The sequence below is a fragment of the Prionailurus bengalensis genome, chromosome A1 (assembly GCF_016509475.1).
Source record: "Prionailurus bengalensis isolate Pbe53 chromosome A1, Fcat_Pben_1.1_paternal_pri, whole genome shotgun sequence".
Taxonomy (NCBI): Eukaryota; Metazoa; Chordata; class Mammalia; order Carnivora; family Felidae; genus Prionailurus; species Prionailurus bengalensis.
In genome coordinates this window covers 236,936,529-236,957,621 of record NC_057343.1, presented here as the reverse complement: position 1 = coordinate 236,957,621, position 21,093 = coordinate 236,936,529, and the positions used below count along the sequence as shown (strand labels likewise).

Here is a 21,093-nt window from a genome sequence, read left to right as displayed (position 1 = left end):
AAATGTACGAGAGGTCCAAGGCCACTCCTGGACTTTCTCTTCAAAGGAAGTGCGGTCCGACCCCTGCTTTCTCAGACTCCGAAGCCAGCCTGAGTGTGGGAAGGCCGGTAGGGGACCCACCTGTGTCCCCCCCCAAGGGTGAGCTCACACTCGCCTGTAGTGGAGGGGGGAGCAGGTGGAAGGGGGGGGTGTCTGTTCCTTTTCTGCATCACTGCATTACAGCGTAGCTCTTGTAAGCCTGCGTTGCTCAGACATCACGGAAATTCTGCACCCTGGGCTCCCCGGGGCTGCTCAGCTGGACACTTGTCCCCATGGCAACTGCTGGAGAGGTTGGCCTTCCAGCTGGTGGAGCCTTCGAGAGGGTTCTCAAAGGTCTTAGTTTTTAAAAAGTTATTTTTCCCACCATAATCCTCTGTTTAGTCTCCCCCCCCCCCCAATGCCACCACTATAGAAAGCATTTCACTGGGGGAGAAAAGAAAGAAAAGGAAAAGAAATCGCAGACATTCTAGGGCAAGGAAAATTGAGCAAATGAGCCCAGTGAACTCCTGTAACCTTCAAAGAGCTTTAGCGAAGAGGGAAACCAAACCACAGTTGATCCTTAAACGGCACGGGGTTAGGGGTGCCAAACTCTCCCACACGCGGTGGAAAATCCATGTACAGCTTTGGCCTCCTCCAAAACTTGACTACTAACAGCCCCCTGCCGACTGGAAGCCTCACCCCTGAAATAAACAGTTGATTAGCACACACTTTGTATCTCCTACGTATTGTGTGCTGTGTTCTTACAATAAAGTAAGTTAGAGAAAAAATGGAAAGAAAACCATAAAAGAAAACACACTCACAGTACTGTGCTGTATTTGTCAAAATAAATAAATAAATAAATAAAAGGAGGGGGGCACCTGGGGGGCTCAGGTGGTTAAGCGCCCGACTTCGGCTCAGGTCATGATCTCACAGTTCGTGGGTTCGAGCCCCGCGTCGGGCTCTGTGCTGACAGCTCGGGGCCTGGAGCCCGCTTTGGATTCTGTGTCTCCTTCTCTCTCTGCCTCTCCCCCGCTCACACTCTGTCTCTGTTTCTCAAAAAAAAATAAATAAATAAACGCTAAAATAAATGTCTTTTAAATCCCCGTATAGGGGGGTGCCTGGTGGCTCAGTCAGTTAAGCGTCCAACTCTTGATTTCGACTCAGGTCATGGTCTCAGGTTCGTGGGTTCAAGCCCTGCATTGGTCTCTGCACTGACAGTGTGGAGCCTGCTTGGGATTCTCTGTCTCTCCCTTTGTTTCTGGCCTTCCCCTGCCTGCTAACTATCTCTCTCAAAATAAATAAATAAAATTTTAAAAAATCCACGTGTAAGTGGCCCCACGCAATTCAAACCTGTGTTGCTCAAGGTTCAAGTGTAATTAACTTTAGAATTTGATACAGAAACTTATTTTGCAATTCACATTAACATGCTTAAGAAGTCAGGTTAGTTTTGGTTGACTCGTTGATGTGTTGTCCTTCCAAAGTGACCTGTAAACCCATGGTTTTGCCAGGCCTGTTTCCAGTTGTAAAGACCTTATAGAGTTTTCAGGTCTAGAAGGAAGATAAGCCTTATGCATCAGTTTTGTCATGTGGCTACGAGATTTTCCGACATATTAACACAGTTACAGAATGTCCAATTTTTCCCATCCTTCTTTCTCTTGGGTTTCTGCTTAAGCAGTGCTTACTTTATTTATAAAGTTTTTTTTAATTTTTTTTAACGTTTATTTATTTTTGAGACGGAGAGAGACACAGCATGAACGGGGGAGGGGCAGAGAGAGAGGGAAACACAGAATCGGAAGCAGGCTCCAGGCTCTGAGCCATCAGCCCAGAGCCCGACGCGGGGCTCGAACTTGCGGACCGCAAGATCGTGACCTGAGCCGAAGTCGGACGCTCAACCGACTGAGCCACCCAGGCGCCCCTAAAGTTTTCAGTAAGCACATTTAAAGGCATGCATAGATTTTTAAACAGTTTTCCCACAACCATAGAGATCCTCAAATTCATGTTCCGTGAATTTATAGACAAATTACATTTTCAGTTGAAATACCGCCTTCGGGACAAGCCCTCGTCCCACTGAAGAAATAGGTTTGCAGGGTGAAAAATAAGACCACATGACAGCTGAAGACATTTTAATGTGGCTTTTTTTCCTACGGGTTCCATTCAGGTCAAAGAGAGCTGAAACAGGAAACAAAATTTTAATGTGCTTCTGACTGTGGTGGCCAGGAATGTAATCACCAGAGAGGAAGACCACAGTCTCCCAGAATGTTTAGATTTGTCTGCATCGAATGCAAGACAAGAGCCCGCTCAAACCTTCCCCTTCCTCTGCCAGCTGCCACATGGCTGCAGTCAAACAAAATTCTAACAAGGGTTTCTTAATTGTTTTAATGCATTTATTACGTGTTTCCTCAATAAAAAAGAAGACTAAAGAGGAGAATTCATTTAAATTCTCTAGGATTTTGTTTCTTACACTACTATTTTAGTTGATTTTTGTTCTATTTAGTAACTACATGCAGCTGACTTAAAAAGTCCTATCGTACTTTGAAGCTTGCCGTGAGAAATCACAGTCCTGCCCACCCACCACTCGAGTCCCAGCCCCAGGGACCAGCCCCATGCGTATTCCTAAATAATCGCATGATCCCCGTGGGTATCTTTCCCCATGTTCCCAAATAATACACATGATCCCCGTGGGTATCTTTTCCATATTCCTAAATAATACGCATGATCCCTGTGTCCCGTGGATTGGTTCTCAATGTTCCCCTCCTCACCATTTCAGCGGGGAGGGTACGGTCCTTTACACCCACTCTGTCCCCCTAACGTGGTGGGGCATCATGGGCATCACCGTCCTAGCCCTGCATCCTTCAGTGTGACTATACCCCCTTGGTAGTAACTGTTCACATTGTTTTCTCTTGGTCCTTGCTGGCTAAGTAGGATACCCTGGTTCTGGGTCCTTTTGTATCCGAAAACTTTATTTTTCTAAGAGTTAATAATTGCCTGAATTTTGCCTACTTAGGTTTCTTTACATAAACCCCAAGAGATATATTAAGTTCATCGATTCATTCCACCATTTTAATAGTTGGAATGTCTGCTACATGCCAGGCACTGGGGATACATTAGCGAGTTGAAAAAGGTCCCTATTGGGGGGAGCTTATCTGAGGAGAGACAGTCCACAATAAACGTAGGACTTTTTTTAATGATGGAATATTCTAGAAGGCGATAGGAATGAAGGATAAAGAGCAAGTTGGAGGACATGGGAGTAGGGAGAGCAGGAGGCGTGGGGTGTCGGGCGCACCTCACGGAGCAGGTGCTGTTTGGACATCGTCCTCATTTCTGTCTGTCTCTTCCTCTTTGTTTGTTTGTTTCTTTTATGTTTCCTTTGTTGCTCTCTCTTTCTCCTCTCCTCTTCTCCCCGCAGGTTATTCCCTCCATATTCCTTTTTCCTCGCAGCTGGGTGGTGGGTTTCCTCTTTCCTGCAGGGGTCTTCCCCTGGCTCCTCCTGGTGCTCGTCTGTCTGTCCGGGCGCGTTGAGACAGGGGCAGGAAGACGTGCGGTGAACATTATCTGCGCTGAGACAGGCCTATTGGCTGCTTTCTGCCACCTGCAGCGTCTTTCCCCCGGGTCCTCGGGGTCCCCAGGGAAGGGTTCTGTCATCAGATGTGCGCCTCTCTGGGGGAGGGGCAGCAGGTGCACCCAGCCCTCCAGCACAGCGGGGCCTCGGAGCCTGCAGTCCTGATGCCTCTCCCGGTTTTCCTGAGCCACAGCTCCAGTGGGAAGCCTCCTTCCTGGCCTCTGTTAGAACCGGGGAGCACGGGGAGATCAGCAAAGGTACTCGGTCCACTGTGTCTCAAGAAAGGCCTCTACTGCTGCTGCTTGGCGTGTCAGTGGAATAGTCCTAAGATCCTGAACACGTGGGTGCCGCTGGGACATTCACTGAAATAACTAGAAGCAATAAGTTGAAGCTCAGGCAATTGAAATAACGGAGAAAAATTACTGGAAATCTTTCCACAAGTCTAGGGTTAAATCCATTTTGTATGGAGGAGAAAAGAAAGCAAGTAACCGCTAGGGTGATCAACACGCCCCAAGTGACCTAGGATTGTCCTGGGTCTGGGGAGCCTCCTCAGTCCCAGGCTACCAGAGTGGTGGTCACCCTGTCCTCACTCCCCACGTGTGACATGAAAACAAATTGCATTATGATAGAAAATGCTCATTCGGCAGTTAGCGACAGTCACCACTGGACCCTAAGCAGTGACTCTGCGAAGAGAGGTAGAAACGTCCAGAGATGCGCGGGCAGGATCTGTGCAGGAATGTTCGTGATCAGGGGGTGACATGGGGCCACTGAACCTAACGCTATAAGGCTCCTCCAGTTTCAAACTCCCAATTTTGCCTTCACTCTTAGAGGAAGGTGTTCTAAATGCTATAAGCCCCAAGCCCTACAAAGCCTGGATCGACCCCAACCATGGCGGCAGTGACAGTGACCAAAGGATAGGGCCCATCATTAATCTAGAATTGACTCATTTCATGCTCCCAAGAACACCAGTCAGTCAGTGCTATTCCCATCCCACGGTAGAGATGCAGAGACTGACCCAGACGGGCACGGGAGATTGTAGAGCGAGGAAATTAGCCAGGGCACGTAAGCCAGCTGTCCGAGAGCTGTGCAAGTATTGAATGTGAGTGAATCAATGTGAACATAGAGTTTACACTTGGTGCCTTTTCCACGTGTGTGTCTGTTAGGAAATTATATGTGTAATTGAAGTAAATAGCACGTGAATATGTGTTAGCTAGTATATGTTTATACATAGGTATCCGTGTGTGTGTATATATAAAACAAAAGTCCTGTAATAAGGACGATCGTACATTCGAGTTTGCTCCGGACAGTTCCAGGTTATGCGCTGTTCCTCTGAAATCAATAGTGTCCTTCCAGCCTCCAACAAAGTGACCTTGTTTGGGTGGTACACTATTGGATCACTCAGCACATAAGCCTTGCTCCCCAGAGAATCGCTCGTGGAATTTTGCTGAGCGCCTTGTCCTCCGCATTTCTGTTACTATTACATAATGTTTAAATTAGTATGCAGCGAAGTTTATATTAACTTTTAATAGAGCCTTGTTGACGTAAGGTAATTCGAAAGTGTTTTCCTCCTCTGATATTCTGAAATATGCACTCACACTCTCTTCAGACATTTTGGTTACATGAGATATTTGACTTTGATGGAAACGGCATGCATTTTGATATGAAGAATGAGGTCTAGGGTTCCGCAGTTTTCTTCCACCATCCAGCGATCTGCTCCAAATGGCACTTAGTGAAAATTCATGTTCTGCCCACTGATCGGGAAGGCCAGCCCCATCACAGCTTAAGTCCACGTATGTCATTGCTTGACTGGCCCCAGTGCCCTTCCCAGTTCATTTTTCCATGCCAGAATCTCACTTTTGGATGACCAGCATCTTATGAATCATGTCTCTTTTTTAGAAATTTTCTGGATCGTCTAGGGTGGTTTTTTTTTGCCCATATGAACTTTATGTTGTCAAGTTAAAAAAATTTAAAAAAGGACCCTTCTGAGGTTTTGCTTGGGATTACATTGCCTTAGTAGACTAATTTAGACAAAATTGAACTCTTAAAAATATGGAAGCTACCTACCAGGAACCAAGTTTTTCTTTGTCACTCCATTTGGCCATTGGGTTCTTTGGGAAGAGGTCATAGATTTACTTACTTAAGTGAATGTGAGCATTTATGTTTTCCTGAATATGTCATACTTTTATTAACATTATATTAATTTATAGTATATAAATTTTATACCATTATACTTTAGTTATGATTTTTTTAATGTTTTTTTTTAATTTATTTTTGAGACAGAGAGAGACAGAGCATGAGCAGGGGAGGGGCAGAGAGAGAGAGGGAGACACAGAATCCGAAGCAGGCTCCAGGCTCCAAGCTGTCAGCACAGAGCCCGACGCAGGGCTCAAACTCACGGACTGTGAGATCATGACCTGAACTGAAGTTGGTCACTTACCCAACGGAGCCACCCAGACACCCCAATTAGTTATGGTTGTATAGAGTCAAATTAATTTTGTAACCAGACACTAAAATTTTATGTTTTCCAATTTTTTTTTCAGTCAGTAATCAAATATATTTTTAAAATATAAATATATATAATAATTGTATATATTTAAGAATATATCTTCTATAGGGGCACCTGGGTGGCTCAGTCCAACTTCAGCTCGGGTCATGATCTCACAGTCTGTGAGTTTGAGCCCCACGTCAGGCTCTGTGCTGACAGCTTGGAGCCTGGAGCCTGCTTTGGATTATGTGTCTTCCTCTCTCTCTGTCCCTCCCCTCCTCATCCTCTGTCTCTCTCTGTCTCAAAAATAAATAAAAACATTTTTAAAAATTTTTTAAAAGGAATATATCATATATTTATTTGGAGAGAGTGTGTGCACGTGCACACGAGCAGGGGAGGGGCAGAGAGAGAGGCAGAGAGAGAATCCCAAGCAGGTTCTGCACTGTCAGCACAGAGCCTGACATGGGGCTTAATCCCAAGAACCGTGAGATCATGACCTGAGCTGAAATCAAAAGCCAGATGCTTAACCGACCAAGCCACTCAGGTGCCCCAGTAATCTTATATTTTTATTTTTAAATTCATTTTTATTTATTATTATTTTTTTAGAGAGTGAGTGGGAAAGGGCAGAGGGAGAGAGAGTCAAAGAATCCCAAGAAGTCTCCACACTCAGCATGGAGCCCAGTGCAGGGCTTGATCCCACAACCCTGGGATCATGACCTGAGCCAAAACCAAGAGTTGGACCCTGAACCGACTGAGCCACCCAGGCTCCCAGTAATCTTATAGTTTTAATATCCTAAACCAATAATGATAATTAGGCTTTCTTTTCTAATGTCTATACCTCTTGTCCACCCTACCCTAGTTTAATTACAAAAGCGTATGCTTCTAGAATAAAAATAAAATGTGTCTGTCCTATTTCCTGATCCTTATTGGAATGTATCAACATTTTCAGTCCCTTATTGAATAAAAGTTGCCCCTTACATTTTGATTTGTTTATCTTATTTTAAATTTTTTTGTAACATTTATTCATTTTTGAGAGTGAGAGAGACAGAGCATGAGTGGGGGATGGGCAGAGAGAGGGAGACACAGAATCAGAAGTAGGTTCCAGGCTCTGAGCTGTCAGCCCAGAGCCCAACGCGGGGCTTGAACTCATGGACTGCGAGATCGTGACCTGAGCCGAAGTCTATAAATGGAGCCAGTCTCCTTCCTCCTGGCCTTGGTCCTAGTGTGTGTTTTTTCCAAGTGCCTTCTGGAACAAGTACAGATAGCTTGTAACGTGACCAGGCCTTTTGTTTTGGTTCTTTCAATGTGTTCGCAGCTTCTCAGCCATTTATTTGTTTTTGGTAAAAGAATCTCTTGTACTGTGTCACTTGTACCTACTTTCCCAAAATCCCCACCATGATTTTTAAATTAAAAAACAAAAATGTCAGAGGTACGTGCTTTGTTTAGAAAGCTGTTGAAGAGTGATCCACACCCATCAAATGGTTATGTGACCTATCTGTGGTTACTCAAGACATCAAGTCAGAATCCGTTCTATCGATGGACAACAGCAGTGTTTACCTCTACCAACAGTGCCGCCATCTTGCCTGCGGAGGGGGATGCTTGTGGGGGGTTCCTCCAGGATTGGCGGTTAGCCACACAGCCCCGGTGGCCACTGTGACCCACATCTGTGACATACCTCCAGCCGGCCTCTGAGTGGTGGGCCTCATGTGGTCCAGAGCACAGACATCAGGGCCAGGCTCCCTGCACCCAAATCCTGGCTCCCCCCACATGCACCTGCATATTGGTGGCGTGTATCTTAGCATTCTGCACTCCACTACTGTCCCGTCTCGGATGGGTGTCATCACTGTACCTGCCACGTGGATTTGCTGTGAGATTTAAGTAAAGTATGTCAGTGATGCTAGCTATCCTTACTAGTATTAGAACTCAACATACCTGATTTGGGCATTGGATTCATCAGCCCATATTGTCTGGCTGATTCCTCGGGACTTGGGACGTATACTGGTTTCTCTAGCACAGTTGGACTTTGCAGACTGTCCAGTGTCGTTTCCTGCTACCCGGTGAGCCATGCGTGAGACATCTGCCTTCAGTCCTCCTCTGGGCTCAGATTTTCTGACACCTTCACTTGTTCTTCTGTTAGAGATCTTTTCCTTTAGTTCAAGGAACTGAATTCCCCACAGATTTCTCTCCCGTGTCTGTGAATGCGAATGCAGTTCTCTCGTGGCTGCTTGTTTGTGCATATGTAGACCTTATGTCATACAGGAAGTTAGAGAAAGACATCACAGGACTGCCTAAACTACCAGACCTGGTTTCTGTGCTCTGCATATGATATTTTCGGATAAATTATCAGAAATGCTACACTGGCTGGCTGCTGGTCCAGTTTAAGTCACTTAAACCAGCTGAGCTAGAAAATGAGGTCTTTAAATATGGGGCTTCTCTCTGCCCTGACTCATTGGAAGAATAGTGAGCATATGTGAAACCATTTAAGTATACAGCAGAGGATTCTCTTATGTCTGTATGAATAATGTTAAGTACCATTGGGTCATTAGGCCCCTTTTCAATGCAGGTTAATAAAATATACCAATTATAATACGGTAAATGTCATGAATGAAATACCGGTCAAGTACAGTCCTGCTCACATCCTCTTTGTCTTCCAGAAGCAATGTTTTTAAGAGCAGTGGATAAATAGGACATTTACACGATTCATCTGATAAGTTATGCGAGGTAATGTCTGAAGCTTTCCGTTAGGATGTCGATTGCAACAGTATCTGACTAATAGTTATTTAGTCAGCTAACTAGACTGACAGCTAGCAATATTATTTAAATAAATAATGTGCGGTAATTTTTCCGTGTTTGGTGTGTGTAAGATCTACCTGATGGGGACAGAATTCACCCAAGACTTAGTAAGAAAATAAGACTCATCTGCAAATGTCTCGAAGGAAAATGGATGCCACTGGCAAAGGTAGTTTCACAGGGATGGGAGCCATGAGGTTACATAAACATTGTGCCACACACTCTGTGCGTTCGTTTCCTGGATCCGATTAAGCTTAATGTGCCACAGTGAGAAATCCTTCCTGCGGAGAATGGAATCCTTCCAGCCTTGTCGGGAGAGAGATGATTCTGCCATCGAAAGTTAACCACGTTATTTTTGGCAGGCAGCTGGCTTTGTGGCATCTCATGGCCAGGAACCTCGTCCACGTCATGTGGTGCCTTCACACCTGGACCTCAGTGTGGAAGCTGTTTGACAGCTTCAGAGATAAAACTTGGAGATTCTTAGATCTATCGTTGTAAAAAAAAATCCTGTCGTGCTGTCATTTTGTGGAAACTAGAGTGAGTATTTGTGTCCACCCTCTTTTCTGTCCTTCACTATTGGATTCTTGCCTGGACCCCTCTGTGTAGGTTTATGGCTCCCGTTCCCATCATTCCATTGTCATTACTGCTTTCATGAATTAAACCAAAAAAAAAAAAAGGCAGGGAAATGCAGTTACGAGTTTTGTTTAGATTTCACATGCTAATCACTCGGAAAGTGAGGAGGACGGCTGGTGGGCTCGACGTGGCCATGCAACCTGGACATGCTTCCTGTCCCTACTACCTGACGGCAGAGAATGTGGTGGAAACTCTGTGCTGCATTTGACATTGACTTCGTGCCAGTCTGCTTCCTTGGTGTCTCGCCTAAAGCCCCCTGGACGTATGACAGCCCCTGGTAACCATGGCGCACAAGCCCCCTGTCGCTGGCCCCAGCTGACCGACCCCGGGCCCAGACCCTCGCGGCGCCCCCACCGGCCGAGCGCATCAGCCCCGGGAACTTGGTGGCTGTGGTCCAGACCCGGTCTCTGGATGCGGCCACCTGGAAAGCATTCTTAGAAAATTGACTTGTGAGTCTGGAGAAGATCATTTCAAAGTCCTTGTCTAGGAGTGAACATCCCAGAAACCTTGAAGCAAACATGCCAGAAAAGCCTGAAACCGTATTTTTACACGCTTCTCATAAAAGGAAGAAAGACGCCACAGCGGGGAGAGTTCACCCTCTATAATAGAACAGAAGACTGACATTCTTTCCCTGGAAGACGAGGATCCAAAGAAAGTGAGTTGGGACACAGTTGTCGGTGAACATTCCATGATTTAAGCTCTCCTTTGCACCTCGAGACATGAATTAAACCACCTACGGGAAGGTCATTCTTTTTAAAAGAAAGAAAAATGGACATAAGTCAGTTGTTGGATACGTAAGTGCATGTGAGATCCGTCGATAGGCTTCCCCCACAGCACCACTAAATAGGCTCCTGAGAGGCAGGGAAAACTATTTCAGATGTTCTAGGCCATCTGATGTCCTGACGGCCCAGGGGAAAACAGTTTGGAGAGAGCAGAGCCCTAAGTGTTTTGACGCTGATTCGATACCGAACCGTTGCGGATTTTTCAAAACAGGCCGCCATGTGCGTAATTGGCCCTAAGTAGAAGTCCGCCTCCTCCTGAAATAGTGAGCTCACTTCTGTGACCAGGAAATGAACGTGCGTAACAAAATTTGCAACTGTCCAGTCAAGATATGCCGTGGCCCCAGAATTCCTAAATGCATGCACTAATTTGTTTTAGAGCTAAGCCACTTTGGATAACTGCCTCCCCTTAGATGTCAGAATAGGTAAGAACGCGGGCTCGCGGGGTTTTCTCCCTGGTCCTGCGTCTTCCTAGCTGTGTGACCTTGGCCGTCAAGAGCCTGAGCGGCTGCAGCAAAGCCTCTCCCACCCCTGGGCCTCCGTGTCCTCACGTGTAAAGTGAGGATTTGGCTGGGACATTAACGGTCCGTGGGGCTAGATGGATTCACAGGGCGGCGTGCCGAGCAGGGGGCACCTTGGGACCCGAACCGTGAGTGAGGACCCAGGCCCCGGAGCTGGACTCACTGGTCCTGGGCGCGACCCACGCTGCTTGCGGGAACTTTCTGTGCGAACTTCGCGATGTAACGTGTGGGGCGTGTTGCTTTTGTTGCTGTTTTCTTGCCGACGTCTGCCTCCCACGATGGAGCGGCGTGCCCTGACCCTGCCGGCCATGTGCTCTGGCCGCAGCATAGGTAGACCTCGCCGAGGCATCACCTCGTGAAAGCATCCTGGCTTCCGTAGAAATAGCCGTTGCTTCCTCGTGTGTGCGATGTGCTCCCTCCTGGTGGTCACAAGTGCGTGTAACTGCCTGGGGCCAGGCACAGCGGTAAGTGAGGCTTTGCTGGGGCGCGGGCCCTTTTCTCTGGGTTGTCTCCAGCTGCTTTCTCACCGCCCTGGCACGCTTCCGTCGTGGCCACGGGGACCGCGTGGCCCACCAGCCGAAAACGTTTACTATCGGGCCCTTTGGCAAAGTGCTTGCCAACTCCCGGGCTAGGTAAAAATGCCTTCCTGGCAAAATGAGTGTCCCCGTCACCCTTGTCCCTTTTCAGGGCAGAACCACGGTGTTCACGTTATTGAGGCAACGTATTCCGGAAAGCCTGAAGCTGGCTGAAGTCCGCAGTCCCTCTGCCCTCAGCGTGGAGGAATCTTGCAGGGGGAATCTTGTAAGTTTGGACATACATCTCTGTTCTCAGCAATCTGGATGACGTGTTTCATCATCCTTTCTCAGGAAAACGGAGCATCCGCAGGGAAAGAAACGTTCTCTAACTAAATGAGTGAATTCGATTTGGGGTCAATAAACACACATGTTCCTACAGCTGGCTTTTGCCTAACTTGTGTGATGCCCCAGCCCGCTATCCAGATGTTTGCGCGATGTGTGTGGCCTCACGGTCGCATTCTCTGAACAAAGTGGGGGAAGGACCACTTCCCTCTGGTGTGTCTCGGAAGCAGCTTACGAGGCCCCGAGATTCTTACCTCCACGACTCGAGGAGCGTCAGCAGTGTCTCTCGGGACTTCAAGTATCCACATCCCTCTCTCTCTGAAAGACCGGGTTTGGGAAATGGACTAGCAGTGGCCTCTCTTGCCTCCAACCTTCCCTCAGAGATCCTGACGCCCACGGTCTTCCATCAAGGATCCTGGCTTTTGTTCTGTTCCCGGGGGAGACAAGGAACACCTGTCCAGGGCCATCTCCGATTTAGTTTAGTGTCATCGAGATAGCATCTGCTTTCCCTTCTTTAGATTATGAGTAAATTCATTCACTCGCCTTTCCTGGGGTGGGGGGTGGGCATTGTGTTCCACATTCCTTCAGCCCCCATCCCCCTTCTGTAGAATGTAGTTCAGAACTATCTCAATGAATTCTCCTAAGTGTGAATATCCTAAATTTGCATACTTTCAACATCCATGATCCCTTTAGCGCATTATTTTTGACCGTGTCAGAGAATCACTCAGAGGTACTACAAGATAAATGTGTGTGTCTTCAACAGATTGGACGAGGCCCCCCGCCACAATCATTGTAGGGGGCAATCTACTGATCAAAATCTACTGACTTCAACGTTAACCTCATCCAAAACCGACCTTCACAGAATCCTCTAGCATAGTGCTCGGCCAAATATCCGGGTTGCACGGCCCAGCCAAGTGGCACAGAAGATGAAGCAGCACCGACCTGGATTCAGCCAGATGTCCAGGAGACAGCAGCTTTGCTGGAGAATCAGCAGTAGATTTGGTGGGACGTGGACGGGGCCAGAGGAAGGAAGCCGAAGGGTTCCACTCCCTGAAATGCGCCCTCGGGACAGCAGGGGCAGAGGTAGGGGCTGCTGCTCTTGGCTCACATGGATATGCTCTGTGAGCAGGGCTTCGTAGGGGCGAGGAGCTCCCCCAGCAAGATTCAGGGCTTCTCACCAGATAGAAGAGAGGTTTGCATTCGACCCACTGAAGGAAAAAGTGGAGTCAGGGAAAAATCGCTTAAAAATATGCACACACACTGAAGCTTCATTTTCACTTAAAACCCGTAAGTGTGCATCCGCATTCTCATTCTTATGGCCAAAAGCTCACTGGGAGGAGGGCCTGCTTGTTAAAGATCCGAACGGATTATTTGCGATCAAACGCCCATTACTTACGGTGCCTTGTTCGAGGGTTCTTTTCTTTGTGTTTTTTTTTTTTTAAGAGAAAGTTGGAACTTGTCCCCTCGTGTGAATGCACAATCATTTTACATTTGTAATTTTTCTCCATGTTTTAGTTTGTCCTCAGCCTCGCCCTAAGCGGACAGCAGTTCTGCTTAATGACTGGTCTGCACTGAGTCATTCCGGAGATTCGCCTTTGTTTTCATAGAAACGGGCTTCTCGGTTTTCGTGCTCGCGTCTCATCGAGCTACACCAAATTTAATTACGTTCCGTAATTCCAATACCAAGTTCAGCTGGCAGAGGCCGACCCGAGGGTGGGCTCGGCTGCGTCCCGTGTGCTCCCATGTCGCCGGGTGGTGGCGGAGGGATGCTGACCATCCCGGGCGGCCCGCTCACCCGGCACTCAGCGTGGTGTGTGCGGTGGCTGGGGTGTTTCTCCAAGAGAGTGGAAAGACCTGATGAGTCTGGCGGGCCAGTTCAGAGTAAGTGGAGAAGGAGCTGTCATGAGGCTGGCAGTGAACCAGTGGCAGGGAGGAGCCCGTTGCGGGCAGTGTGTCTGGCGTCCAGAGAAAGCAGACTCGCCAGGAGTGTGTGCGCAACTGCTTTGTCCTCCTGAGGGCGGAACTGAGCCGTCTCAGGTAGGAGGTTATACCGGCCCCGCCCGGCCGAGAGCCAGCCGTCTGCTTGGGGGGCAGGTGCACAGGAGAGATCTTTGTAAGCCGTGTGGTCTCCCCCGTCACGAACACATCCCTCACCACAGCCTGCCACAGCCGAGTATAAAATGTACGTCTGCAAGACTTTGCACCGTGGAGCGGTGCTTGGACGGGGATGTGTCCACATTTCTCCAGAGGGGTTGTTTGGGAAGGTTGGAAAAGTATCAGTTCTGGGCATGGTTACCTTCCCTTGTCAGAGATGTTTATTTCAAGGTTGGAAGTGTCCACGTACAAGCAAGCAGGTCTGGTGCTGCCCAGCTCCTCGGCTGCTTGGGTTCCGGGATGGTCCTCCTGGGAAGGAGCCTAAGCCTAGGCGACTTTGCACTCCCATCACCCAGCTGCCGGGTCTGGGGCCAGGACCCGGCTCCAGGGCCCGGTCTTAACAACCAGGAGCGCTACACAGAGCCGGGGCGCCGGTCCACAGGGGAACCTGGGTGGGCTCTCCTAACTCGTCAGCGATCGGGAATGGAGGTACCTGCCTTCCTCCAGAAGAATCTGTTCACCAGGCTTCTCAGCCCCGGGTTTTATCCGCCCGTCCTAATTCTCTTAATAGTTCAAAAATAACATCAGTTCGACACTAATGCAGGGGAAGGAGGGCAGTTACGAACGGCAGGGGCAGGTGCCCTGAACCCTTCCAAAGAGCGGGGGCTGCCTGCCTGCCTTCGAGTCCGTGTTTCTGGCGCTGCTCGCCATCCAGGCCACCAGGCCGGGGAAGGGAGGGATTTGTAAAAGTCCACACTCCCGACGCCCACCCCTGAGGTCTGGCTCCCGTGAAGGGAGGAGAGACCAGGAACGCAGCGGTGTTGGAGAACCCCGCCAGCCAGCTGCAGTTTGGGAACCGGTGCCTTCGCACAGGCTGGGCCACAGGCAGAGGCCAAGGTCCCGTCGGCCCCTCTGCACGCTCCCCGGGCATGAGAATTGGGGCTGGTGAACCCGGCTGAGTGGAGGGCGGACCTCCCACGCCCGCAGCGCCCAGCTCCGGGTGCAGCCTGGCGGGGATTGCCGGCTTGTCGGCTCTGTGTAGTCACCACCCAGATTTGCTCACTCTTCGCACAAGTGTGTGTCATGTAGGCAGCTGGCTCGGCGGCCGGGTGCCGAACGGGTGTGGACAGCAGCGGGAGGGAGGTGCCCCACGGAAAGGGCGTTCGTCCTCCAAGCAGAGAGCAGCCCTGGCGTCCCACCCATCCCTGTCGCCTTTGCAACCACGTGAGCGGCTGTCCTCGCTTCCCGGGACTCAGTTTCCCCCTATGTAAGGCAGGCTGGTGAAGTCAGTCCTTCCCAGCTCTGACGCTCAGCTTCTTGTTCCCGGTTTTCCGTGCGGGAGTGGCGGCACAGGGGACCAGCACGTCGTCGTCACACAGACTCTAACGATCGCCCTGTGACTTTTCATGAGTTTCGCATTTGAGTTAACAGCACACAGACCCTCTCCGTGGTGCGCAGAGAGAGCACCTTCAGGGGAAGGATTTTTGCTGGTGCAGAATTAGAAAGGGGGGGGGGGGAGGGCGGGCTCAGTTTCTCCAGCCTGTGTGTGCCTCAGATTCCACGGTCCCTGATTTTCCCACGTACACGGGCGCTCCACAGATCCTCCTAATTCTTCTTTAGACAACACCTGACGGCAGGATGGCGAGACAGGAAAATCTGGCACAAATAGCATGTCGGCCCCCGAATAATAAAAACTCACATACCCTTGGCTTCTCACAGTCCATAAAATTAACGCCCCTTCTGGAGTGAGCCTTTGATGTCCTTCAGCTTGGCCCTGTGGGGCTGGGCGAAGACACCGTGAGTGCGGTTAGGGGTGAACATAGTTCCCTGCCAGTGTCTGGCTCGTCGTAAATCTCTCCATCGGGGACACAGGTCGGACAGAGCGGTTTGACTTCTGAGGCTGAACAAAACAAAGTAGCCTCCCGGTCACACGCCGCCCAGTGCCCGTGGCCAGGGCCTGTCCAGGCCTCCTGGCTTCTGAAGTCTGGCCCCTGACCTTGCCAACGGGTGTCCGTGAAGGGTCTGCAGTTCTGCGGTGGCATGGGGGGGGCGGCAACCCCCGGCACCACCTCTTGAAGGACGCGTGCGGGACGTCCAGGCAAAAAGACCGTGGCGGAGGGTGCGGACGGCCGGGCGTCTTGCCGCCATTTCTGATGTGCCTGAGCCTCAAGTCTGGAAGCATCCGGGGACTGAGGGCAGCGCCCCGGAAGCCCGAGCGCGAGTTCGGCACAATCTGTTTGTCGGGCGATTCTGGCTACCTGGGCACCGTTCGCTTTCACACCTGGGCACCAAGGTCATGGGCTCCTTCAGAGCCGGGCTCCTGGTTCTCAGCGCGCCTGGAGAGTGGCTGGCGCCATCGGGTTCTGGTGAATCGTTCCCGACACAGGCCGGTGGTGAATTCCCAGAGCAGCAGACGGGGCAAGGGTGCCCAGGGCCTGAGGTATCCTGCCAGGTGGCCTCAGGGGTCATTTCTCCCTGGCCTCCACCCCTGTGCCTTCAGCACACAGCTGGCCCGTGCTCCTTAAGTGAACTCGTGACTGATTTTTCTTTTCCTATGAGAAAGACAGATTCTTCCAGCTGGCGTCTGTTTGTTGGTGGACGTGCATTGTTACCTTGAAAACGTTCCGTTTAGGGGGCGCCTGGGTGGCTCCGTCGGTGAAGCGTCCAACCCCTGATTTCAGCTCAAGTCGTGATCTCACGGTTTGGGACTTCAAACCCTGAGTCGGGCTCTGCACGGACACCTCGGAACGTGCTTGGGAGTCTCTGTCTCCCTCTCTCTCTGCCCCTCCCCGGCTCGCTCGTGCTCTCTTGATCCGTCTCTCAAAATCAATAAAGGACAGCCCGCTGGGGCGTGGCGGGTACCTGGTGGGACCGAGCGGAGCGGCGGCCCCGTCGTTAAAGCTGCATTTCAGTGGCGTCCTTCCCCGGGCCCGGCACTCACCCCGGGACCGAATGCAGCCGTGGGTGCCTATTATTTATCACGCCTTCCCGCGGCTTCTGCCGGCCACTATCCCGAGCGTTTACGTTTTCGAAAGATGCTCCCTAGAAGGTCCAGACTTCTCCCTGAAAATGGAACAACGGGCAGGTGCTCAGTCTTGAAATTTCAAAGAGAATAAACAGGAAAAAGGAACGGAATCTCACTCCTGAAACGAAGCTAGCAGTTGTCTGCTGTCTGCGAGCCTTCCTGATGCGAAGTCGGTGACAGCCCCGGGGTGGCCCTGGCTGGGGCCCGGCCGTGAACAGTGGGCCCTGTGGTCCCTGTTGCCGCGGCCTCCGAGTCCCAGGGGCCGTTAAGACCCCGTGGCCTCCCGGGAGCTGCCTCAAATACCGTTGCTGGGAATTTGCATTTCCAAAGGAAAGATTAAATTACCGAAACCAAAATGTCGTGATTATTTTTTTAATGGAGACAAGAAAGTCATGTTATTCTGAAACGGGTCATGGCTGTTGATAGTTAGGGGGGCCGACCGTTGAACAGATGGTTCCAGGGGTCCCGGACTGAACTGCTGAGCAGCAGCTGTAAATTGTATCACTTCCTCCAGCGGCAGTGGGAGCCGGGAAGGTGTGCCCTGCCGGGGAGCCCTCGGCGGGGAGGTACCGTGGCAGCTGGGCACCGGCGTCCTCCGGGTCCTGCCTGGGAAGGCTGGCTGATTCGGGGAATACCGGCTACCTGCTTTGTTCTGGGTGGTGGACTTGGGAAGAACAGAACGAAGCCGGCCGGGCACGGCCACTGGTTAGCGACCAGGCATACCTTCGCCTCTGCTCGCGGAACCCACAGACAGCACAGAAGCTTGCGTGGATTCTGACTCTTTCATGAGCTGAAATCAAGGCACCTCCCCAGAGCTCTGCCTGTGAAACAAAACAGGCACCTGACGTTTCCAGACGCTGCGTGAGTTGATCTTTGTTCGGGAGGATTTCTTAATGACGTGTAGTGAAGAGAAGGGCAGAGGATGGATGAACCCAGTTGGAACGACTTAAGATGGCGGAGACAGAAGACTTAACGAGCTGGTGTGAAAAGCCTGAGAGCGGCCAAGACATCTTGGCGGCCCCAGTGTGGATACACCAATTACAATTCATAAGGCCTGCAGGGTTGGGAGAGCGCATGGAGGAAGTGGGGGGAGGCGACGGAGAAGCAGCTGGAGGCTCCCAATGCAAACCCATCACGGCCATGGGGCTGGAAATGGAATTTTCACGAGGATGCTGAGCTTACGTGGCTTAACATGAAATGAAACACAGTTATCTCGTTGACACTGAAGAATGAAAACATTCCCACAGTTGATATAGAACAATTCCCACAGACCCAGCCGTTTCTTTTTAGGTGACTCCAACTTTGCATTGATTTTCTTAGCAACACAGTAGAAGACGCTGAGGAGAAACACTTGGTATAAAATAGTTCAGGCCTTCTCCAGGCGAAGGTAGGTAAAACCTGGATAGTACGAGCCGGCCACAGGCGCCAGCCCCGGGGTGGGACCCCTTCCGCGTCCCATCAGCCTAACGCCTAATCTGTCCTGACAACTTTCCCAAGAGTCCGGGCATTGGCTCGACGAGTGTTTGGGTCATGGCCCCTCTGAGAGCATGAGGAAAAGTCCTGGTCGTTCTGCTCAGACGTGTTGACAGGCATGGCGCCCCAGAACTGGTAAGGCTTCTTGGTGCCCATGGGCGTCCTGGAGCAGGGAGCCTTTGTTACCTTCCTTAGATGGGCCTGCACCTCGGTCCACAGAGTGAAACATGAGAGACTGAAAATACGCTCACGGAGGCTTTGCAGTGTAAGCAAAATGCTTGTTTTGGACATTGGTATTTTAAAACGCCGAATTTAAAAGTTGCATATGGGGCGCCTGGGTCGCTCGGTCGGTTAAGCGTCCAACTTTGGCTCAAGTCATGATCTCACGGTTCATGGGTTCAAGCCCCGTGACGGGCTCTGTGCTGACAGCTGAGAGCCTGGATGCTGCTTCGGATCCTGTGTTTTCCTCTCTCTCTCTCTCTGCCCCTCCCCTGCACGCTCTCTGTTTGTCTCTCTCAAAAATAAATAAACATCAAAAAAAATTTTTTGAGTTGCATATATTGCCTGCCCTTACCTATGCTTTAAAAAAATGGGGGCGCCTGGGTGGCTCAGTCTGTTAAGCATCTGACTTCAACTCAGGTCATGATCTCATGGTTCATAGGTTCAAGCCCTGCATCAGGCTCTGCGTTCACAGCTCAGACCCTGGAGCCTGCTTCAGATTCTGTGTCTCCCCTCCCCTGCTTTCGCTCCTTCTCTGAAAATAAATAAACCAAAAACATAGAATTGTTTAAACGTACGCCGTACTCGGAGAGAGAGGGAGCGACCCTGAAGAAATGAGTGTGAGGGATAATCCCAGGGGTCCCCTCTGGACAGTCCCCATCTTCCACGCTGTGTGTCTGTCTGCATCAGCTGGGTCCCCGGCTGGAGTCCTCACAGAGCCTCTCGCATTGATACGGGGTGTTTCTGAGAGGCGTCTCACGGGCTCTCCCCCAAGCGTTCTTGGCTTCTGCTGGACTCACGTGTGACTGTCGGGGTACAGTCTGTGGGAGGAGGCTCATAGAGCCAATGTGGAGCCCGCCGGGCCTCAGAGTTACCTGCAGAATTTCCAAGTTTTGCCTGAACACCCTGAATGGAAGAAACTAGGAGTGAGAGTCATCGTGTCCTCTCAGAGGCCAGATGGCTGCCTTCTTGCCGCACGAACCCGTGTCTCTGAGCCGCATTTCCTCTCCTGCCCCTCCTGCCTCAGATGACCCCCCACCCGGAGCATGCATCTTAGGCCCTCCTGCAGATGGGCTGGTTCAAAGCCAGTGGGTGGCTTCGTAGACATTCGCGGGATTATCTGAGACCCAATAGCGGCGCCCCGGCTGAGCCTGGACCTGAAGCCATCCCCCGTCCGTCACCCGCCGACATACACATCAACAAGAAATACTTCTAAAATCAGAAAAGAAAAAAAACAACTTGCTTTCAGGGAGAACATTCTCGACAGCGTCTATCAAATTGAAAGAAAGATCACCAGGCCTTATGGGCCTCCTACTGGGAAGTTCTCACGTCTGAAGTCTTCTCACAAAAAATGCATACATAAATAAATAGAACCTAAGTCCAATCAAGCCTTTGGATCCAGCTGCTAAGTTACAGGAAGTACAGAGGACGGAAGAACATGTTAAGTGAAACCACAGAGATGTAATTTGGGGACTCCTGCGATCATCAGAAGCCACTGTGGAGACTCAGCAAGGCGAGCGGTATCGTGTCTAAAACCAATCAATCCAATAGAAAAATACATTAAGAAAGAACCGATAGACTAAAAGAGAAGAAAGACATACCAGCCAGTTGCAAAGTGCCGACCGACTCTGTCTGGATTCCACCAAGCAGATTAACAAGTTAGGACATTTATGACACGGTTGGCAAGGAAACACTGAATATTTAATGATAGTAAAGGATCACGTTAATGTTTTAGGTGCCACGAAGGTATTATGGTTATGTTTTCAAAACCAAACAGGGGCGCCTGGGTGGCTCAGTCGGTTAAGCGTCCGACTTTGGCTCAGGTCATGATCTCATGGCTCGTGAGTTCGAGCCCCGCATCGGGCTCTGTGCTGGCAGCTCAGAGCCTGGAGCCTGCTTCGAATTCTGTGTCTCCCTCTCTCTCTGCTTCTCCCCGGCTCATGATCTGTCTCTCTCTCCTTCAAAAATAAATAAAAACATTTTAAAAAGTTAAAAAAATAAATAAAAACCAAAGAATCCTCGGGGTGCCTGGGTCGCTCAGTCGGTTGGGCCTCCGACTCTTGATTTCAGCTCAGGTCATGCTCTCACGGTTTGTGAGTTCAAGCCCCGCATTGAGCTCTGCACTGAGTGTGAAACCTGCTTGGGATTCTGTCTCTCCCTCCCTCACTCCCCTATCCTACTCGTACTCTCTCTCTCTGTCTCTCTGTCTCTCTCTGTCTCTCTATCAAAATAAAGTTAAAAAAAAATTAGAAGCAACAACAAAGAGTCTGCATCTTGCAGAGATGCAATTGAAATCCACATGCATCCGGAATTTTCGTCAACGTGCTGCAGGGTTTGGAGGTGTAAGTTGATGATCGTTGAAGGCGGGTGGATGGGGACACAGAGGGCCTTCCTTTTGCACGTGTGTGAAGTGTCCCACCTAAAAGCCAGCTAGAGGGGAGGAGAGAGCACTGTGCCTGTGAACTGAAAGCAGGGGAGGAGAGAAACACAGGCAGGAGGGCTAATCGGGAAGGTGAGAGGCAGCAGGGACCGGAGAGGCTGCCGAGCTGCCGACTGGAAACAACGGTGTGCCTGTGGGCCGTGGGTGGGATTGGCGCGGCCGTGTCTCCCGCACGGGCGGTGCCCCTCACCGAGGTGCCG

General features: G+C 50.4%; 1 protein-coding gene across 1 annotated transcript in view; it reads left to right on the top strand.

Annotated features, from left to right (window-relative positions):
* ADAMTS16 (ADAM metallopeptidase with thrombospondin type 1 motif 16) overlaps positions 1-21,093 on the top strand; it is a 160,419-nt gene that overhangs the window by 128,211 nt on the left and 11,115 nt on the right. The gene's annotated exons all lie outside the window — the stretch shown is intronic.